This window comes from Teleopsis dalmanni, chromosome 1 (assembly GCF_002237135.1).
Source record: "Teleopsis dalmanni isolate 2A chromosome 1, ASM223713v2, whole genome shotgun sequence".
Classification (NCBI taxonomy): Eukaryota; Metazoa; Arthropoda; class Insecta; order Diptera; family Diopsidae; genus Teleopsis; species Teleopsis dalmanni.
This window is the reverse complement of record NC_051846.1, coordinates 121,956,281-121,965,147: the sequence shown is the minus strand read 5'-3', so window position 1 is coordinate 121,965,147 and position 8,867 is coordinate 121,956,281.

Here is an 8,867-nt window from a genome sequence, read left to right as displayed (position 1 = left end):
GGAAAAACCCAACTTATGGAAACCGTCAGAACCCATCGGAAAACTCCTTGGGGGTTGTCACGCCAGGCGGGACGACAACCACCCGATCATTTCACCCGTCAAATTAAAGACTTTGTACGCAAACGGGAATGCTATTTATGCGGTCATCAAGCTAGGAGGATTCCCTACTATAGCTACTATTGATACAGGCGCTACGAAGAGTGTTATCGGAGACCAGATTCTTAAAAAAATTTTCGCTGCAGGAATAAAATTACCAAACGACGAGATAATCTACTTAGCTGTTGGGACGATTCGACAAGTGACACAGCAGTTTGATTGCGAAGTAGGATATGAAGATAAAACAATCAAAGTATCCTTTCTCATTTTGGAAGGCGCAAACGATGATGTCATATTAGGTATAGACTTTCTGAAAACCATAGGTGCCACCTTGCAGTGTGGAAATTCAACAATTACCATTCAAAACCAAAACCCACAAAACATACATCATCAAAACCAGGATCTTACCCTAGGCCTGAACATAGGAACTACGAGTAGAAAGCTTTGTGTCATGCCAATCAACGTAAACTCACCCAGACCACCCCCTAATGTCTTTCCGGTAGAAGAACAGCTCAAGTCAAGTCAAGCCATACTCAACAGTGAACAACAGAGCGAAAAACGCACGGACGATAAAAACAAGAAACCGGTTACAGCCCTAGTAGAACCCGACGTAAAAGAATTTGTGGAACACGAATGGGCCAAATTCAACACGGTAAAGGGAGTTAGTACGGTAGCGTACCATACAATAACTATAACCGATGACCAACCAATCAAACAAAGATATTATCCCCGAAATCCGGCAATGCAGGCTATCATCAACAAGGAAATTGACGAGCTACTAGAAAATGACTGCATCGAACCTTCAAAAAGCGCGTATAGTGCCCCTATCGTTCTAGTGAAGAAGAGAAACGGCAAATGGCGATTGTGCATTGATTACAGTCAGTTGAGTGCGAAATCTCGACCTGACGCCTACCCACTACCCCGAATCAATTATATCTTAGATCGACTGCGCGAGGCCAAAGTTATAAGCAGCTTAGATCTGAAGAACGGTTAACGGCAAATACCAATGCACCCAAACAGTAAACAATTTACGGCATTCACAGTCCCAGGTCGTGGGTTGTTTCAATGGAAAGTTATGCCATTTGGTCTCCACTCGGCGCCTGCTACATTTCAGCGAGCCCTAGATTCAATAATTGGATCCGAAATGGAACCCTTCGCATTTGCATATCTGGATGACATCATTATTGTTAGTCGCAGTCGTGAAGAACACTTCAAACATGTCAAAATAGTACTCAAATGATTACGGGAAGCAAATTTCAGAATTAATCCTGACAAATGTGAATTTTTCCGCTCAACCTTGAAATACCTGGGTCACGTGGTCACCCAGTAGAAAAAGTGGTCTTCGAAGACATTGTCTTCAAGACGGTCTTTGATACCGCGTCCGCATGTTCAAGCAAATTTGCAAAACAATTGCTCAAAACATGAATGTAAATACTCTTTCTTTGTTTTCTCTCTCATTTTTAGTGTTCATAGCAACGTATTTGAATTTTGCCTCAGATGACGCTATGTTTTATAAATGAAGTGACGCAATAATTTTGAAGTGTAGTAAATAAACATTTGTGAAATAAATATTAAAAAAATCAAAATGAATAAAGAAACAAAATCATTAAACTATGAAATATTAAAAAAAAAGAAATTAAATCAAAACAAATTAAATAGTGACTTAGTTCCTGGAAAATATATTGATATTAATATTGAAGACAATAATTCCAGTAAAAGTTGTTTAAGAAACGAAACAAACGATGTTGAAAATAAAAAAACTAAAAACACTTGTGAAAAATTAGCTGTTATATTTAAAAAACACAGGATTAACAGGCGTTGTGGTAATGATATTTTAGAACTCTTAAGATCAGAAGGTTTAATTGTACCAAAATCCTCTTCAACGCTTTTGAAAACATATAAAACTTCAACAATTGATGATAGCGAAATGCTATAAATTATTTTATATTAGTTTTAGTTAATTTTAGATATGCTAAGTTATATTAAGTTAATTATTTAAATTAATTTTCATTATGTTTACTAGTTTTTACTAGTTTATTATTAATATCTTAATAAAATTTATAATAATTTATAATAAAATTTTTAATTTACTTCTAACACTTTTAATTTTGAATGTAATGTAAAAAATTATTATATAAAATAAATAAAAGTACAAAATACAATAATTTCTTTCTACTTATTTAAAGAGAAAATTGAAATTTATTTAAAATTTAAAGAGCGAAATAAAAGAGTAGAAATAAAAAAAAAGGGTGAAAAAATTATATGAGCACTGCACTAAGAGCGCACAACTTTCTGTCGAATGCGTCCGTTATGCAAGACATGGTCTTCGAGACGGTCTTCGAGACATGTACGCAAAAATTCATTAAAGACATTTGGCTAATTTGTATGAAAGTGTCTTCAAAGACCGTCATACATTTGGATCGATCGGTCTTCATGTATGTATCCATGTCTTGAAGACGTCTTCGATGACGGATCGATCCGTTTTCTACTGGGCAGTGACAAAGGAATCCATACAGACCCAGAAAAGATTTCAGCAGTAAGAGGTTTACAACCACCAACGACGGTACGTGAATTAAGGCGGTTCCTAGAAATGACATCATGGCGATTTGTCAAGGACTTCTCCACGATAGTTCACCCATTGACGGAATTACTCAAAAAAGGAAAGCACTGGAAGTGGCAAACAAAACAACAAGAGGCTTTTGAAAATTTAAAAAATCAACTGACGGCCCCGGTATTACAATGCCCTGATTTCCACAGACCCTTTTGTCTCCAAACCGATGCTAGCGCCTATGGTTTAGGAGCAATATTAACACAGCACTTAGAAGAAGGAGAAAAAGTGATCGCATACGCAAGCCGCCATCTAAACAAAGCCGAATCTAATTATTCACCAACTGAGAAGGAGTGCCTAGCCATAATATGGGGTATTCGAAAGATGCGTCCATACCTAGAAGGGTATCACTTCACGGTCATCACAGACCACCTGTCGTTAAAATGGTTGAATTCGATTGAAAGCCCTTCAGGACGAATTGCACGCTGTGCCCTGGAGTTACAGCAATACAGCTTTGAGATTCAATACCGAAAGGGCAAGTATAATGTAGTTGCCGACGCTCTGTCTCGACAACCAGAGAATAAAATACAGATAATGAAAACAATAAGTATAAATAACAAAGTTAGTGCAGAAACAGACTGGACATTTAGACGGAAGAAAGATGTTATACAACAACCGCAGAAGTTTCCCGATTACATGATAGAAAATGGGCAACTCTATAGTCACTTACCAGAATATGGACAAGACGAAGACTGCAGACCATGGAAACTGTGTGTTCCAACAGCACTGAAGCAACAAATATTGCAAGAAAACCATGATGAAACAACGGCCGGTCACTTTGGGATACGCCGAACCAAACAAAGGGTGGCTAATCAATATTATTGGCCAGGAATGGACAGAGATATCCGTGAGTACGTAAAAACATGTGACTCTTGTCAACCGTATAAAGCAAGTCAACAAGCCCCAGTGGGTTATATGCTTACGCGTAAAATAGAAGAACCATGGATCACCGTTTGTTCAGACTTCGTGGGACCATTACCCCGATCCAAGCAAGGAAATAACACAATACTGGTATTTGTCGACAAATTTACCATTGCGTAAAGCTACAGCAATGACTATTCAGAAGGCATTTCGGGAACGTATTTTGTCGCGTTTTGGCACCCCTAAGGTTTTTATATCCGATAATGGATCCCAATTTACAAGTCGAACATTACGACAATATTTTGATGGAATTGGAGTCATACATCAGTTCATTGCTCCGTATTCGCCTCAAGAATATCCGACGGAAAGAATCAATCGGATAGTAAAAACATTAATCAGTCAACTCACGGAAGGAGACCAAAGAAACTGGGACATGTATCTACTTGAAATCACCTTGGCCTTAAATACGAGTATATCGGAAACAAGAGGATACTCAGCAGCATTCCTAAATTTCGGACGGGAACCACGATTACCAAATAATCAGTATGATAAAGTCACACCAGAAACTGGAAATATAACACGCACCCCTGAAGAGAAGGCGGTAAAGTTGGAAGAGGTTCTACAGCTAGTAAAACAACACATGAGCCGCGCGTCAGCTGAACAAGTGCGACACTATAATTTGCGACGACGAGATTGGAAACCCCAAATTGATGAACGCATCCTGGTGAAAACACACATATTATCTAAAGCAGTGGATCATGTGGCCGCCAAGTTATCTCCGAAATTTACGGGACCATACATGGTAAGGTACTTTAAGTCCCCAGTGATTTTGGTAGTAGAAGACGTAACAACACAAGCTACTAAAACAGTACACATCAACGAAATTAAACAATATCATGGAAACGAATAATATAGCAGAAATAACGCACGTTATTAAAATCCTTAATGAAATAAAGTAAATAAGAGTTAGTACTCTTTTCACTCCCCGAAGAAGAAGGTAAATGTAAGGACGGAAATTTTGTCCACTAAATTTCCACCTACATGCACTGAAGTTACACAAAGTACTTAAATTTGACTTACACAAAAGAGGAAAAAAAAAATTTAAATAGCAAGTAGTTATTATTTTAAAACTTTTATTATTTTTTATATAAAAAAAAAACAAAAATATATATAAAAAAATACTACACTGAAATATTTAATAAATTACACTGAGATTTTTAATTAATTACACTGAAATATTTAATTACACCAAAGAAAATAAATTTGAACTTTGTTTTCTTAAATCTAAAATTTAAGCTGAAAATAAACATAACATATGAACAAGGTACGTACCTCACATCACAAAGTAGTAAGTAACAAGTGCATTGACCTGCGAATGACGAAAATTTACAGCAATCAACATGAGTCCCGTTAGTCCTGGCAATATATATATTAAACATCCAAGGATAGACATCATTTAGTCGTAAACTTTAACAAGATGAGCGATCTAGGAAAAAAGTTCGAAATTAGTGCAGAAAAATGCCGTGTAAAAATATTAAAATTAAACCAGTTAAAGTCACGCGTTAAATACTTGCCTATTCCTGCTGGCAATGATAAGCGGACAGTTAAAGGGATCGGACGAAGGCACAAGAAGACACCTAATCAACGCGCCAAGGTATCCGGTCAGCATCATGAACGCGTCGACAGCAGCAGCACCGCCATACCACGCGTTACGCCAGAAAATCGCAAACAATTGCCAAAAGCCGATGGTTGGAGGAAAAAAACCCATGGTGTCAAACTCAACCAGGTTACGAACCCGACAACACCACCAAATGCTGCGCCAACATCCCCAGCAAATAACTCAGAAGACGTGCTGGTGTTAGATGGTGATTGGCGGGCCATGGAAAGAGAAATGTCCCAGCCGTCGCAACCATGCAGAAAAGAAATTTGTATCACGTGGCCCACGGAGTTGGAGGAGAGCATACGGGACGCTCTGAGCAAACATGCTCGGGGAAAACGCTATTCCTATCGGCGCACCGTCAACAACATCGTTTACTTGGTACGCATCAGTAAAAACGGCCAAGTTTCGGTGCGACGCCTTTGCTAAAATTAAACAAATTTATTGTTAGAATTTTATAAAGAAATATAATAATAAAATGTTGAATACTTCCCTTTACCAAAGCCGAGTTCTCCTTATTTGTGTTTATATTTAATAATTTATTGTTATATATTTTTAATATTTGGTTGCACGTTTTGTATATAAATACACAGCTGTCAAAGCGAAATACGGCAAGATCAGAAGCACAGCGGCTACAGGGCCAAGAATAAAAGCACAGCGGTTTACGCTGCGAAACACAGCAGGTAAACAAACGGAAGAATTTAAAATACGCTAGACGAAAGCTCCGCCGTAAGAGTATTTAAGACAGCGAAATTATGAAGCAAATGCGAGTCTATGAACATTCGTCAAGGTGGTATTACGCCGAAAAATTATAATAATAGTTATATGTCTATGAAACATATATCAAAAATATATAAGTCCTGCGTTGGTGTTACGACAACGGCCATAATTATATGTCTATGAAACATATAGCAGAAATATATAAGTCCTGCGTTGGTGTTACGACAACGGCCATAATTAAATGTCTATGAAACATATATCAGAAATATATAAGTCCTGCGTTGGTGTTACGACAACGGCCATAATTATATGTCTATGAAACATATATATATACCTTCTTTTAATAATACATATCGAGTTGTACTATATCTTTCTTCTTCTAGGATAGATTTGTAATCAGTTTCCTTTCCAATTTTAAATTGTAAAATTAAAGCAACTTACAGAGGTGTAAAAGGAGTCGGTCTTAGGCAACAGAGGAGGAAATTCGGGAAACCACTGCAAGTGAAGATCTCATCGACAAGTACGATAGGAAATACAACAGGAGCCTGAGCTAAAGAAGATGCACATTTCTTGTTCTTATTTTATTGAATTAAAATCACATTTTAATTGAAATAACTTTATCATACGTTGGAATAATTTTTGGTATATTGTCTTTCAAAGTAAATAAACTATAAATTTATTTATAATCACATTGTAATGGAAATAACTTTATCATACGTTGGAATAATTTTTGGAATATTATCTTTCAAAGTAAATAAACTATAAATTTATTTATAATCACATTGTAATTGAAATAACTTTATCATACGTTGGAATAATTTCTTTTGGAATATTGTCTTTCAAAGTAAATAAACTATACAATTCAATCTAGTAAACGAACGTTTCCTTTTCTTTTTTTATAAAACCTACGTCCCCGAAAAAAATAAATTCATTGTAATGACTCTGGACGACGGCTGAGGATACCCCAGCAAAAACTAAATATTTTTGAACGTCACCAAAAAAGTGTCGTTACACACATCACCACATCACTGCGTGTTAAGGCCTCAAAGTCTCACAATAAAGCTTTGAGTCGTGCTTCAGCGAAGACTTGTTCTAAATATTCTCTAAACGACGCATAGTTGAACCGACTAGTCAACAAGAATTGATAACTACGCTCATGGCATTTCGGTTACATAAGTATGCATTGACAGCAGACAGTTAGTGTTGTGGCGACATAATCCTAATCCTGAATTACAGGTTTTTCAATTAAATACAGTGATGTATGGAACATCATCCGCTCCATTTTTGGGAGTTGGATCGCTCTTCCACATTGCCGACATGCATGTTCATAAATTTCCCATTGGTGCTGCTACATTAAAAACTGATCTCTATGTTGATGATCTTCTTACCGGTGCTAATACTATTTCTGAATTACCAAAAGAATAGAAATTACGAATTTACTATCAAAAGCTGGCTTACAACTTGTAAAATGGAATTCTAATTGCGACACGGTAGTATCAAGCACTTCTGAAAACTTCAACATTAAAACTAACGCAGATTACATCATAAAGGCATTAGGCATGGTTTGGAAACGAAAAAGTGATTTATTTCATTATCTATACGAGACTCCAAATCATGATCTTCACACTAAACGATTGGTTTTATCAACTGTGGCTAAAATTTTGGATTTATTGGGACTAAAAGTTCACTTATCCTACGATGTGAAATTCTGGTTCAAGAAGTGTGGATACAAAACTTAATTTGGGATGAAACTCTGCCTGCAAAGTTACTAACATTATGGTTAAACATAAGAGCTTCAAACTTTTTAAATTGTATCAATGTACCTCGCTTTGTTTCTACTACCAGTGAAATTATGGATTTTCGGACAAACAATTAAAACCTACTGATGTCATTCACATATCATCATAGAAATTAGACATCACCTTTTGAAATTTAACTGCTGGGCATGTTATATACATGAAATCGACTTGTTAGAACAGGGTAAAACCATTACCAATAACATACAAAAACTTTCGCCATTCCTACACACAAAGTCTGAAGGCAACAATGAAATAAAAATTCTTCGAATTAGTGGAAGACCACTAAATGCAGAAATCCCGTTTGATGCTAAATTACCTGCGTTAGTTCCAAAGCATAATCGTTTCGTGCAACTTTACATTGAATTTTTACATAAAGAAAACCTACATGCTGGACTAAAAATATTAATAGCTCTACTCCATCAGACCTTAAGGATGGTCACTGCAAGAGAAGCAGTTAGAAAGGTTGTCAGCTCATGCGTTCTTTGCTTTCGGTATATCAAATTATGGGTAACTTGCCTACTGACTGCCTCAAAGTTCAACGTCCATTCATAATCAGTGAAATTCTTCACATCATACCGAATACGAAGCAAAGCTTCTTATAAAACTTATGTAGTTATGTATTTGTTTTGTAACGACCTTTTTCCCGGCCCTATCTATAGCTGGGGTATACTCATTGAGTATACCAGGGTTCGTTATAAGAAATTTATAAAAGTGAAATAATAGAGACACTTCTGTTTAAAGTAGCGTTTATTATTTAACCAAAAAAATATAAATTAAGTTGTGGAAAGTAATAGACAGCGATGTTGAAAATGTTGTCAATGATGTGGAATGTTGTTAATGTTGTAACACTGTTGTAGCGATGTTGTAAACGGTGTAGAATGTTGTATGATGTTGATGTCAGTGGTGCGCAAGTTGCTGTCATTAGAATCGTGAAATCTGTAACAGGAGAAATTCCAAATACCAAATCTCTAGAAACTCTAATATCAATATAAAGCAATACCTTTGTCAGCAAAAGCCAGACAAGGGTTCCTTCCTACTGTTACGCCTGACCACGTCCGTCAGCAATTGCCAAACGCTCGTTGTCCACACGCCTTCTGACAGTGTTGGTGACTCGTCGCCCATTCCT